This window comes from Cygnus olor, chromosome 14 (assembly GCF_009769625.2).
Source record: "Cygnus olor isolate bCygOlo1 chromosome 14, bCygOlo1.pri.v2, whole genome shotgun sequence".
Taxonomy (NCBI): Eukaryota; Metazoa; Chordata; class Aves; order Anseriformes; family Anatidae; genus Cygnus; species Cygnus olor.
This window is the reverse complement of record NC_049182.1, coordinates 5430671-5443679: the sequence shown is the minus strand read 5'-3', so window position 1 is coordinate 5443679 and position 13009 is coordinate 5430671. Positions and strand designations below refer to the sequence as shown.

General features: G+C 43.1%; 1 protein-coding gene across 4 annotated transcripts in view; it reads left to right on the top strand.

The window, feature by feature from the left end:
* Positions 1-13009, top strand: part of ADAMTS2 (ADAM metallopeptidase with thrombospondin type 1 motif 2) — a 242893-nt gene that overhangs the window by 112883 nt on the left and 117001 nt on the right. The gene's annotated exons all lie outside the window — the stretch shown is intronic.

Genomic DNA, 13009 nt, shown 5'->3' with positions numbered 1-13009 from the left:
CACGGTGCCGTGAGGCTCCGTGGGGTTCGCCGTTTCCATAGAGATGAGGAACCTAAATAGAATTTCAGACCTGTTGAAGGAGAGCTATGAAACCTGATGGTGCGACCAAAAGAACAGCTTGGCTTTGGCTGTGTTGCGTGGGGCAGCTACAACAGGTTGTAAAACTGTCACAGTAGGTGTAAGTACTGTGAAAGCAGGGTCAGTTGGAACATGGGCTTGTAAAAACAAAAACCGTACCAATAAAAACTCAACCTGTAAATATGAAGTAATATCACTAGTTTTAAAAAAATAAACTATGGGAGATTTTCTCTTTAGGATCATCTGGGCATTTTAATTTGACAAAATCTTTTGGTCTGGCAGGAGTCCAAGACCAAGAACACCAGACCTGCTTCTGTTCTTTCTAGGGCACCCTGGAGTTTCTGAGGCTTCTCACTGTTTGTATTAAAGACCTTTTAATTTGCTATAAGATGTCAGCTGGGGGATGAAAAATATGGACTTACCCCGTGTTTTGTTTTAGGGAGAGGGAGGCAGGGGAAATCATGTTTTAATTTAATTGATAGGCTCTTACTCTTTGTGAAGAAATGAAGAGACAACTTTTGGGTATTCCTTAATGCACCATGATTTTTTTTCCTCTCTTTCTCATTCATATTAGGAAAATATATTTCACGTCTTCAGTCTCTTTGCTGAAATAAGAGTGATTTTTGAGGTTCTGATCATTCCCATTTAACTTCTATAGGAACGTTTTGGTTTGGTTGCATTTGCGGGCATCCTGAATCCAGTGTTTTCAATGCAGCCATGCCACTGACTTGTATAACAGAATAACAATGCCATCTGTCTTGTCTTTTTTTATCCCATCTTCAAACATCCTTTAAAAAAAAAGAAAAGTGCTGGTTTACTTTGACTGTAGAGGGAGAGGAAATGTTCATTGAACTTGTAGCAATAGTCATCCATCTCTCACGTGAGTTGGCAGGAGCTAATTTAGGACTTTGTAAGATGTGTGGGTTAGTTAAATGCTTCTGCCAAAGCGTTTTAGTTTTTTATTTATTTTTTTGGTAGTGTTAGCTTCCATTTGACAGTTTCCTATGCATTCATTCCCTGATCTTCCTGAATTGTGTATCTTGGGCTCCTGATGGTGCTCTCTCTAACCTAGATCATGTAGTTAGTGGCTAATTAAGTGGAAAAGCCAGGGTGTTGTGGACCTCCTTTGTAGTTTTTCAGAAATGTTGGAAGTTGTCACCCATGAACCTCAGCGGCTCTCTGATTGCACGCCACATCTTGACTTGTCTGCGGTGTGTTCATCCATCTGTCTGTACTGCCGATGTACTGGCTGGAGTCTCTGCACCCTGCACTCGGGCTGTGTTGCTGTCCTGGGTGGACGCGTGTCACCAGTGGGATCCTCAGCAGCGTTCTGGGTGTCCTCAGGAGACACAGGGCAGCGATGTTGTGCCCCTGCTGGGTACTTGTTGTTCCTCTAGGCAGGACTTAAAGGCATGGTTGCAGCAACTGACTGGTTTGAGTGGTGGAGCTTATACAGATCTGGTAATTTCATTTGTAAACTGACATTTTTTTTTGCATTTGTAAGAGGAGATAACTGGTTTTCTTACCACTGTATTTCCTTTGTTCCACATTCCTGGCTCATGATCCTTGTAACTTCGTTTGGACAATCGACTTTGAGAAGTTTGTTAGCATTGTTGGCTCAAGAGCTACAAATGTTTTTCTCTCTCTGCCTAGTAGCCTAAATTAATAATGTCTGTTTAATTATAAAGTAATCTCATGAGATTTACAGGCAACTTTAAATAACAAAGCCACATTGTTTAATAGATGATGTGCAAAATATGGAAACCACCTCTTCAAGAACTCCCCTAGTATCTATCTTGTGTTGTAATAGTATTGTCCAAATAAACAGGCCATGTGTAAACTCACCAGAATGTGGTGGCCCTAAGCCAGCTCTACTGGTGTGAATACACTAGTCTACTGACACATGGTAAATAATCTGACTTCTAGTATTACTGAAAGGTTTGCTGACTGATTTATGTTTCTTTTTTTACATTTGTTTTCCATTCCCTGTTATTTTCAGGGAGTGCATCCTCAACAGGCTCCGTTTGACTTGGTGTATGTTGTGTTCAGCTTCTGACTATCTAGTTGCTGGTTGCTGCAAAGAGGTTGGAGCTTCATTTCTGTTTTCTTGAGGAAATCAGCCACTCTTAACCTTTTTCCAAAGAATATAGGTGGTTTTCATTTTCTAAAATAAAATAATATTTACAGCCTACCTTCTGTGTCAACACCTACGGATTTCTCATGTTTTTGCAGTTATCTAGCTGGGCTTGGATCCTGTAGAGTTTTGTCTGTACAGGTGAATATTTTAAGTTCTGCTGTACAGGTGAATATTTTAAGTTCTGCTGTGGAGCATGAAGTTTGATGAAAAGCTTATGGTTACTGGAGCCATAGTTTAAGGAATAGACAGAGGGAATATTCTTCAATTCAGATAGTAATGAAATGTTATATTAGTTGCTGGAGCCTTGGAGGGAGTGGGGGAGACAAGTATCATGAAAAGCACAGCAAATAATGTGAAAAACTGGAGGTGATCAAGATCGGATCATGGGAATGGCTGTAGTGCACTGGACCAGATGTCAAAGTCCTTACCTTGTCTCCAGAACTGGTCAGTAGTGAGCGATTATCTCTGGTGTCTTGGCATCAGTACCCTTCTGGGCTTTAGTTATTGGCAGATGTGCCCTGCTTCCACAGCTGAAATGTGTGTTGCATGGGGCAGGGCCCCCAGTGCCTGTCAGGTTTACTGGTTTTTGGACCCGAGATCTCTTGTGCAGCCCTTCTTAAAAGCTGGCTTTGCGATTTTATTTGAGTTCGGTCCCCTGGCTCTGAAGCAGTTTTGAGACAGTAGCTAGACTGTTTCATCTCCAAGTTTTGTCAGTATGAAGTCCTGTAACCTCTTTATTGTAGATTTTATTCTATAACCTCTTCATTTGATCTTTCAGCTTGAGACAGATCTCTCAGTGCAACTTTAGACGGGGAGAGTTTCTACATAGGGGCCTCCTCCAGGTTCTCAAGGTGAGCATGTTTTGAAGAAGCTCACTTAATTTTGCTGTTACAGTACTGTCTCTGAGTGCTCCTTTACACCTTGATAATCTGTTGGACTTAGATTCCCTGATGAGTTTTCGGCTCCTGATCTATTTCAGAAAGGTTTTTTTGATTAGTTTTTATGCTTTTTGCAAGTTATTCCTTGGACTCTTTTTTTTGGCTTGCCTTTATTGTGTTTTTACATTTAATCTGCCAGTCTGAGCCTTTCAATTTTCCTAATTTGGACTGTTTCATTTTTTATTACTATTATTATTATTTTATTTTATTATTTTGGAAAGATGCCTGTATTCTTCGAATAACCCTCCCTCGCCTTGCTGTTTAGCAGTGCTGACTTTCATTTGCTCCTTCTGAACTCTTTTGATGGCTGTGTACATTTGCTCTGGGCCTTCACTGTCTTTAAATAGTTCAGTGCTACCTGCAATGAGGTTTTCTTTTAGGTGCCCATTCAATTCTTTAACAAGCTTCTTTATTCTTACATAGTTATCCTTTTCGGAAGCAAGCACTGCAGTAGAAATATTACAGGTTTTGCTGCTCTTGCCACGACCTTGAACACAAGCACGTTGTGCTCAGTGCTACAGAGTGTTTTTCAACCCCAGCAGTAATAGTTCAACCACCCTGCTCACACAGTCGAAGGCTGCATCCCCTTTGCAGCCTGGGTCTTAGAGCTTCATGAAGCTGTCATTAATGATGCCCAGTATCCATGGGAGTAGTGGACATCTCCCATTGCTGCGTGCTTCGTGCCCTTGTAGCCCTTCTGTTCTCCCTCAGTGTAGCTCAGTTGATACTGCTGTCCCAATCAAGCAGTTGGTAGTATTACCCTATACAGTTGTTTTCCTATTTATATCTAGAATCCCCCTGGATTAAATTCCTGTATTCTTTTTTGATATGGTTAATGTGAGTTAATTCCAGACTCTCTTCTTCACTGGCAGACTGATGTTCCTGTGTGCTTCCTATCCTGCTGTTAGTGTCCCCAGACTTTTCATTGAGTGTCTGATATGTTCTTATATCAGCACACATCAACATTTACCCTTCTGCACCTTCCTTTCCTTTTACTTAAAATACTCTTCACAGCATTTTCAGTATGCAATACAGTGATGATATGGGAGAAGCTGTTCTCTCCTTTACAGACTTTATCCATTCCAAGGTTTCTCCCCAGTGCTTGGTGAATCCAAGCTCTGTTTCCACAGCCCCTAAACCCAAACCTTATTTTCTCAGCTGTGTACTGCCTGTCTGACTTGTCCTTTCAAGGGGGTGGACATGGTTAGAACAGTGCCACAACAAAACTCCCGGTTTCAGCTTGCAAATTGACATGCAGAACATCCGTCCTAATGCCCCCAATGACCACGAGCACCAGCTCCTCCCAGTGTTTCCTCAAAGATCCTTTGCATGCTCTGGGATTTGCCACCTTTGCTCGAGGCATATGGATCACCATATGGATCCATCGCAGTAAGGAATGGTGATTGTTTATATGAGAGTGCAAATAACCCTGCCCCTCCACGGGACTTCTACCTGCACTTATTTCACTTGCAGCAGCAAGGAGGCAGCTTCAGGCTGTCTCTGGGTGGTCTGTCTGGCATCCGTTTTTGTGGCTGGCCCATGAAGTCAGGGATGGAGAGCCTCCAGCTTCCTTCTAGCTACAGCCAAGCTCCCACTGTCCCGAAACTGCCCTCTGTCTCACTGGCTCAGGACGAAGCAGGGCTTTGGGACAGGCTGGGCTCCCTTTGCTCAAGCAAGGGGCCCTTTGAAGAGGCCCAGCTCGTGCTTGTGATTTTGCTTCACTGAGGACATAGACCACCAGCTATGGCCGAGTTATGTGAGCCAGGTTTGCTCTCAGCTGATGCCCTTTATTTCTTCTGCAGGAGTCTGCTAAAATGTATTTATTATCATTCAGCACCTAAATCTTCCTTAATCTCTAGGTACTAATGCAATGTAAAGAATAAAAAATATTAATATAAAGATTCTTAAGGATAGGCTTTTGAGGTAATTTTTTTCTTAAGCTACGTGAGGTTGTCTGTAATGTTTCAGCCCAAAATTTCCGTTGGGGCTTCTCTTTTTTGTTTCTTTCCAAATATGTCCAAGTTTTTCTCTATCAGCAATTCTTATTCTCTATATGCTTTCAAACGCCAGAGAGTTATCATATGCCTCCTTTCCTCTGTCATATAGACAAATAGTGCACATTAGTTTTTTGATTTAATCCTTCTTAATAAGCCTGTTCCTCCAGGGATTAATTATTTTAGTTTCTGTACTGATTCTTGCACTTTGTTGACATCTTGTACTGGAAGCCTAGAACTGAGCACAGGATAAAATTGAAAGCTCATCTCTCATTAGGTTTCAAGCTCTCATTTGGATAACTGCTTTTCAGGTTTGTCCCTCCCATACAGGGGAAGAGCAGGAAGGTTAAAATAAGCCTGGCTGTGGGATGTGGAAAGGAAAACAAGTGCCAGATATAGTAAGCTTCTGGAGCTTTTGTTTCCCCTCGGCCTTACAGGCATTACATGTAAGTAAAACTTGTGTTTAGCAGAGCATGGCTCTGTTTTCTAAGCCGTGGGTAACTGCACAGACCACCCCTGGACCTATCTATGGCCTGGTTTGGGTTCGGAGATGGGTGGAACGGGGCCAGGGGCCTCTTGCCTGGGTGAGGTGTTGCACCTGGGGGTCTGGCTCCCACTGGAGGTGTTGGTGCCAGAATCTGGGGACCAGGCAGCCCGGATTCTGTCACGGTTCCCATCTTCATAGGACTGCCTTTTGGAGTGAGGATCCTGAACCCGCTCGCTGTGTGCCCACACGAGCACTGGGCTGCTGAGGGACACGGGGAGAGCTCGGCGGAGGAGCAGGCGGCGGTGGCCCAGGCCCCGGGCGGCTGGCGCTGCGCTGGAGTTTGCTCTCTGCAGCACTGGTACTCCTTTGGAATATGAAATGTTGCTGCAGTGCCATCTTCTCGAGGGAAGATTCGGGATTTCTATTATTTATAAAAAATATAGTAGCTTTGAATTATTTTAAATGCTAAGTTTCTACAGTCTCTACTCAGATTAACTTAGTATATTAAAAAAAGAAAAAAAGTTTAATTTAGTAACCCCTTTTCCTCCAGTGTTTGGTCTGCATCCTTTTATCTTATTTACCGTAGCAAAGCCCCAGACTCTGTTTCCTACCCATGGATGGATCTGATTCAGCCCTGCTGCATTCGAGAGGAAGGCTGCTTTTGGGAGGCTGCAGTGAGGCTCTGGTGAAAGTCTTTGGCCTGTCTTACACAGAAGGTCAGACTCAACTGCTTTAATATTTATGAATTCATTTATGAATCCTGGCCTTGAGATTTATGAATGTGACACCCGTTGAATTCAGTGGGTGGTGATTTGTGCCTTAAGCAAATATATTTCTGAAAAGAAACTTGTGTAGCAACCACCCCAGTTTGTGAGAATTTGAGCTGAAGAGCTCTCCAGTCGGACTGGTTTTGTTTTCTTGCAGAATGTCAATTCATTTTTATTGCTGAGGGTAGAACTCAGCTATGCATTTTGTCAGTGACCTCAGAAATGCTTTATTTCAAATGGTTCCTTGTGTTAAAATGGGAAGGTTAATCCTTTTGGATCTCGCTGTTAGCAAATTCATGGACTTGATATTCATGCTTTTCCTCTCTGAAAGATTAAAATTGAGAAACTCTCTTGCAGAGAACTGCAATTACTATTCTCTGCTTGCAACAACAGCAATCAAGTTTACAATCCCCTGAGTCGGCACGATCTGCTGCATTTATCATTTTCGTTCTTAACGGCCATTTAATAACTCACCTCTTTCCTGTTTGGAATTACACAGACCTGCGGACCTCAGACCTAGAGACTTCCCAAAATGTTCTCGCTTGTGCATTCTTTTAGCTAAAAAACCATGCTGGGCTCTGTTTTAAAAGCTACTGAGTTGTAAGAGGTCTGGCAGCTTACCTCTGGAGATGAGGCTCCTGCTGGTGGTCCCGGAGGCACCTGAAAGGTGGGAGCAGACCTGCCAAAGGGAGCGATGCTGAACAGCATCAGGGACGTCTGCTGTGAATCTGCCTCCTCCAAGTCTCTGCTACACTTCTGCAGGCTGCATTCTGTGTTTGGTACAGATAACTCTGCAGAAAGCCGTGGTTTCGTGTATGTTAACGTAACCTTTTGAAAATGCAGCATCTCTCTCTTGAACTCCCAGGATTTTAGGGTGAGCAGCTGCCAGCGCAGGGGGAGCAGGCGGCGGGGGACAGAGGCAGGAGGCTCACCGAAGGGAGCCGTGCTCGGGGCACCTGCTGCTGCCCAGAGGTGGGCACTGAGTGGCCCAGGTGAGAACCGGGTGCTGTTCTCGTAGAGGCAGGGCGTAGGGAAGCAATGGCTTCAGTGTTGGCCAGCGGTTAAAGCGAGGCACTGTGGCTGGAACGCTTGTCTGTCCTGAGATGTGCTGGTATTGCTTTAGTCGTGTCTGTTTTCTTCACAGTTCAGTGAGAATGAGAGGCACAGTCTGTCTCACTGTTTTGTCTCTCCGAAAACCACAAAAACCGCTCTTAAAAACACAGAATGAGTTATTCCATATAAATGCACGATTTGGGCCCAGATTCTCATCTGCTGTAAACTAACGCGGCTCTGTTAACTCGGGTTATATCGGCTGCAGATCTGTCCCACTGCTGTTGTTAATCACACCTGCAGCCGTGTAGTGGCTCTGCTGGGCTCTGCGGACAAAACTTTATTTTCGGTAGCGGTGGAAGCATATAGACACATGAATGGATGGGTTTTCTTTCTCCCTTGTGCTGCAAGGACCGTAAGAAAGCAGACTGTCATGAAAGCACCCGTAGTATGAATAGCTCTTGTGTGCTGTTTTTCATTAGGAGATCCCAAAGTGCATTAAAAATGTGACCTTAACTCTGCTCTGCAGAGGATAAATAGGGTCACTGAGAAACATCCAGCTTTCCTATGGTTACCCAGCAGGCTCTGCCTGTCTGTCTATCAATCTGTCTATGTAATTCCTATTTGTATATATAATTATTCCCCTACCTTCTTAATTATTTTGAGAAAGTGTAGAAAATAAAACAAATTAATTGCAAAATGGAAAAAAAAAAGCTGAAAAATACTAATTTTAGACTGACAGTAATAAAAAATACATGTCAAAAAAAGAATCTTTTTCCCTTTCCCCACCCAGCCTGGGCCTGAATAAATAGGACAGCAACAGGATATAGCACAGTAAGTGGCAACATCTTCCGAATGTTTGATGCAATTCCTTCAGTGCCTCCATTCAGTTTAGAGAAAGGTGGATTTGCTTGTGCAATGTTTCAAGAGTTCAAGACGTACTCAAAGCATCAAATGCAAATCCGACATAAGAAGCTCTTTTTCCATTGTTATCTATATGAATGAAGATAAATGGAAATAAAATGCCAAGCATGTCTGTTCCTGAATCAGTGTACTTTATGATTGAAAATAAATACATTGCAGAACTGAAAGCGTTGAGAAATCCCACGTGGGCTGGAAGGAGCTTGCAAGGTCTGTGTTATGTCCTTGGTTATACCCCAGACTTCCTGGGTGATCTCGCTCCAGTCATCTGGGCTCTTTATGCATCAGGTCTGTTGTAATGCAATTGAACTTAATAATATTTCCATACCTGACTTCAGTGCTGGGAGGACGTGTCTGTTGCTGTTTGGAAAAAGCATGTTCTTGTGGCTCTAAGGCCTGGAGAAGGATATAAATAAAAATAGCATATGCAGTTTGCTTTCTCATTCTCTGCTGAAAGCGTCATGTTAGTGGCCATTTAGTCAAATGTGTAGCAGTCAAGTATACGTAGGGTACAAGCACATTGATAAAGAAGTAGAATAAAACCTTGTCTGATCTGCTGTCCTGCAGATGTAAATATTTTTCTCTTTCGAGTTACCTGCAGAATACTTTTTGGCAACTGTACAGTGAAGTACGAATCTCCTGTCTCTGCATCTCTGTGAACTGATTGCTGGGAGGGTCCCATACTGCAAATTCCCCTCTGGAGGCTTTGCTGACATCAGAGTGCAGGCTCCTAACCCTTGCTCTGAGCTTAAATGTCAGGTAGTCTGAACTCGGTATAAGGAGAATAAGTCCAGGACTGTATTTAGGATATGGTCATGCACAGGTACATTGTGTGGCCAGTTACCTTTTTCAGAATCAAATACCCCCCCCAAAAAACCAGAACTTTCTCTATTTACAGAAATACTGTTTCCAAGAGTCTGTGCAATGCTCTATGTTATGGATTTAACCAAGCAGACACTTAAAATTTTTTAAATTTATTTATTATTAATTTCAGATTTGCTCGCATTTAATTTTAGCTTTCTGTCTGTATCATGTGCTTGCAGATTGGGAAGTAAATCTGCCTTTATATGGCAATGAGAAACTTTGTAAAGCAGTACTAATGAGGAAGAAAATGAACATTAATTAAACTTGTGGTTACAGGATGGGCTGAAGCTCTGGAGTTGTGCAGCAGCAGCTAGATGGGTTGCTTCGTTACAGCCTAGAACAGGGAGCAGCAATGGGAACGGGAACGAGGAGACAATTAAGTCGCTCAACGAGTGCAGAACCAGTGAGACATTTAATTAGCCACAGGAGCTAATGCTCGAAAACTTGGAGTTTTCTGCAGAGTCTAAATATGCCAGGCGGTTTTTCTGTCGAGTTAGACTAAAAGAATGCTTTCAGAAACGTGAGAGGAGGCTGGAGAAGAGACCTGCTTCACTGCTGAACTCTGCAGTGCGGGGTGAGCTGGTGAGGAAATCCCAGTGGTCCACCCTGGCAGTGGGGTCTGGCATCGTCAGCGGGTCCCAGGTGGAGGTGGTGACCCGATGGCAGCATCCTGTAAAGCCGAGTGATACAGAAGGGTCTGTGCAGTCATTGCACGTACACGTATCCGTAGGTCCAGTGGTTCTCACGAGCCTGTCAGGGTGGCTCAGGAGCTCTGTTACCCCACAGGAGATTGGTGGAGCCCTAAACCCTCGCCCTCTGTATTGGGACGGACTCTTTTGTGCCGTATCAATATAACTCTTGTCATAATTAGACAGGACAGGCACACTCTGCATTCCTTATGAATTTTTTCCTGTGGCTTTCACTTCTAAAGAGCTGCCGTGCTAACCTTAGCCGAGGTTTTGATTCTCTGAACTGCAGTTTCCTTTTGATTAAGTGTCTTCTGCTCTAGTCTTCAGCGCATATTAATGAGTGCTAAGCAGTGCTTGACTTGAGTAATTTGCAGCTGGGATCTGAAAACTCTTGGAAGGAAGGCCTGGGGATGTCCTGCTTTGGGAAATAATGGGGTATTCTAGGTTTTTTTTGCTACAGTTTGGTGCATTCCAAAGGCAAATCCATTTGCAATTAATTTGTATCTTTATAAGTCACAGGATGCAGTCACAGCTGCCATCATTATTTAGCAATATTCCCGTACTCACTTTAGTTTCTATTTGAAAGTCCCAGAAGAGGAGGGGAGGAGGTAACAGTTCACTCAGCATCTCTGCCAGACCTGCGGGTACTTCCCAGGGAGGATGCTGGTTCCCCACCTAGTTCCGAGTTACGCAGCAGGCGTGTGGATGCCAGAGGGGCCGAGGGGAGGTGCTGCTCCTGTATCCAGAGCTCTTGGGGTGGGTGGTGAGCATGGCAGCAGAGGGCTCTGGCCCTAGCGCTTACTGTTAAGGTTCATGAAAGCAGCCACAGGTAATTTGTTCAGAGCTGGAGGAAACTGATAGTTGAGAGCCTGAATTCTGCTTTCGCGTTCCCTGGAGTAAATGTCCAGAGAGAGCACCAGAAATTTTTCAGGTCTTTCTGGTGTAACCCGTGTCAAAAGAAAGGCACCAATTTGCTCAAATGTAACAGCGTTTCTAATTCAGTCATCCAGAGCTATTCTCCAGCAAATTGCAGCAACTTTAATGCTCTCTGTTGTCATCACAAAGTTGGGACAGGTTGGGTAAAGGGCACGGACAAACTCATGCTGCCGGAGCCATGCCCTTCCACTGCCCGACTGGCTGCCCGAAGCCCTGGTGTTGAGTTCGTGCCTAAAAGCAATCTCCGTTTCCTGGTGGCTTTTTTTGGGGCGTTCTGAGAGAGATCAGGAAAAAAAAGCATTAGGCAATCATCTCAAGCTTTTCAAATTCAAAGCACTTGGCAAAAAAAAAAAAAAAAAAAAACCAAATCAGCCCTTGTAATTATCTTGTAAGACTGTTGTGTGGGTTCAGAGGTGGAGAAATGGAAGTAAAGAAGTTAAATGTCCTGCTTGAAGCAGCAAGGAAGTGTGTGGCGGAGACATTCAGGAGCCCCACGTATTTCTTAATGAATCATTTATAACTGTGGGTATTATTAGGTGGATGGCTTGAACTGTGGATTGCTGTAGGAACTCTAAGTGAATTTTCTTCTCAAAATCTTAAACAAAGCCATATTTTCTTTATTTCAATTCAGGACATGAAAATATGCTGGCTAAATGAAAGACTGTGTGGAATATATATATCTACATAAATAAATAATTCTTTTACAATACAAACACACGCTAACTGTTTTCTAATGCTTCTGACCACAAATAATGGATGTGTTTCTCAGGATTAAAGGAAAAGAGAAATTCTTCATATAAGGGATGAAGTCCATGATGAAAATGAAGGGTGTAGGGGGAAGTATTCATCCGTGTTTAAAGGTTAAATTTATTTCTTTCTGCACTGCAACAGGATTAAGGAGGCTGCTGTCATGGGGATGTACAGAGTGGTGTTGGGTCTACCCAAGAAGCAGAGTATAAAATAAGAGCACCTGATGGATGGGCAGCTCTTTGGCAGTGTTCAGTGCCACAGGAATCTCTCTGCATGCAGAAGAGCCAGCACCAGACACAACCAGCTGCAAGGAGTGTCAGCATTTGGCCACTGGTTTTGTGTCTTGGGCACCAGCCTTCAAATTCTCCTTTGTTGAGGCTTGTAGCCTGTCCCAGGGTGTTGCCTTCATCTCCTCAAGGAGAGGTCTTCAGTCTCAAGAGATTTTTATTTATTTTTTTTTCCAAAAGACCGCCGTGTGCTGGAAGCTAGATTTCAGTTATAAAAGTTGTTCATCTGCGATCAGTAACGGAACTGATCAGACAGAAGTTGCCTCTCTGTTAATTTTCTTGGAAGGCTTAAATTTCTCCAAACTCCTATCGGTACACCCTGCTGTGTACACAGTGGCAGCAGTGTTTCCCCCAGTACGGTCCGTATTTTTAACAACGCATGAACAATTAAGAGCCAGCATTAGCTGCTAAGTTAATAGTAGGTTTAATAAGTCCAGGAATACATACGTATGCAATGATGCAGCTTGCTTGCCAAAAGCTAAATCGCATTTTTTTCATTGGCAGTCAGGCTCCCTGTGTGTTTCTCCTGGGCGTCTGTATGGCATGTGCATCGTATTGCGTGCAGCTGAGTATGCAAATGCTGCTTTCTTCTCCATCTTTAGTTTTGCATTTCTCATAAAATGACTTTAAAATTGCCAGACGTAATATCCAATATCCAGAGGAAATGTGTGTGTGTATACAATTAATATATATATATTAAAAGGAGAGTAATTCTGGAATAAAACATCAGTTTTGAATTTTTCATGTACTTCTTTTTACAGTAAAATGTCAGTCGCTGTCTCTCTAGGTTCAGCACTTACTCGCTTGGTTGTCCTGGCTTCCTTGAGCTGCTGAGCCTGTCTCACCTTTTTTGTGTCTGATGTAGAATCTAAATTAAATAAGAAGAAACAGGACAAGATTTCAAATTCAGTTTCCTGTCTATACAGGCAGGATGGCATCAGTTTAAATTGCTTCGATATAATTTTGCTTCTTTAATCCTTCCTCTTCAATCTGTTTTTGTATACATTATATATATGAAATCTGGGACTGGAAATCTTGCCTAATGTAAGTTAAGACATGACAAATGAACCTGACATTTTTCCAAGGAGGGAACCAAAGAACATACTGTATT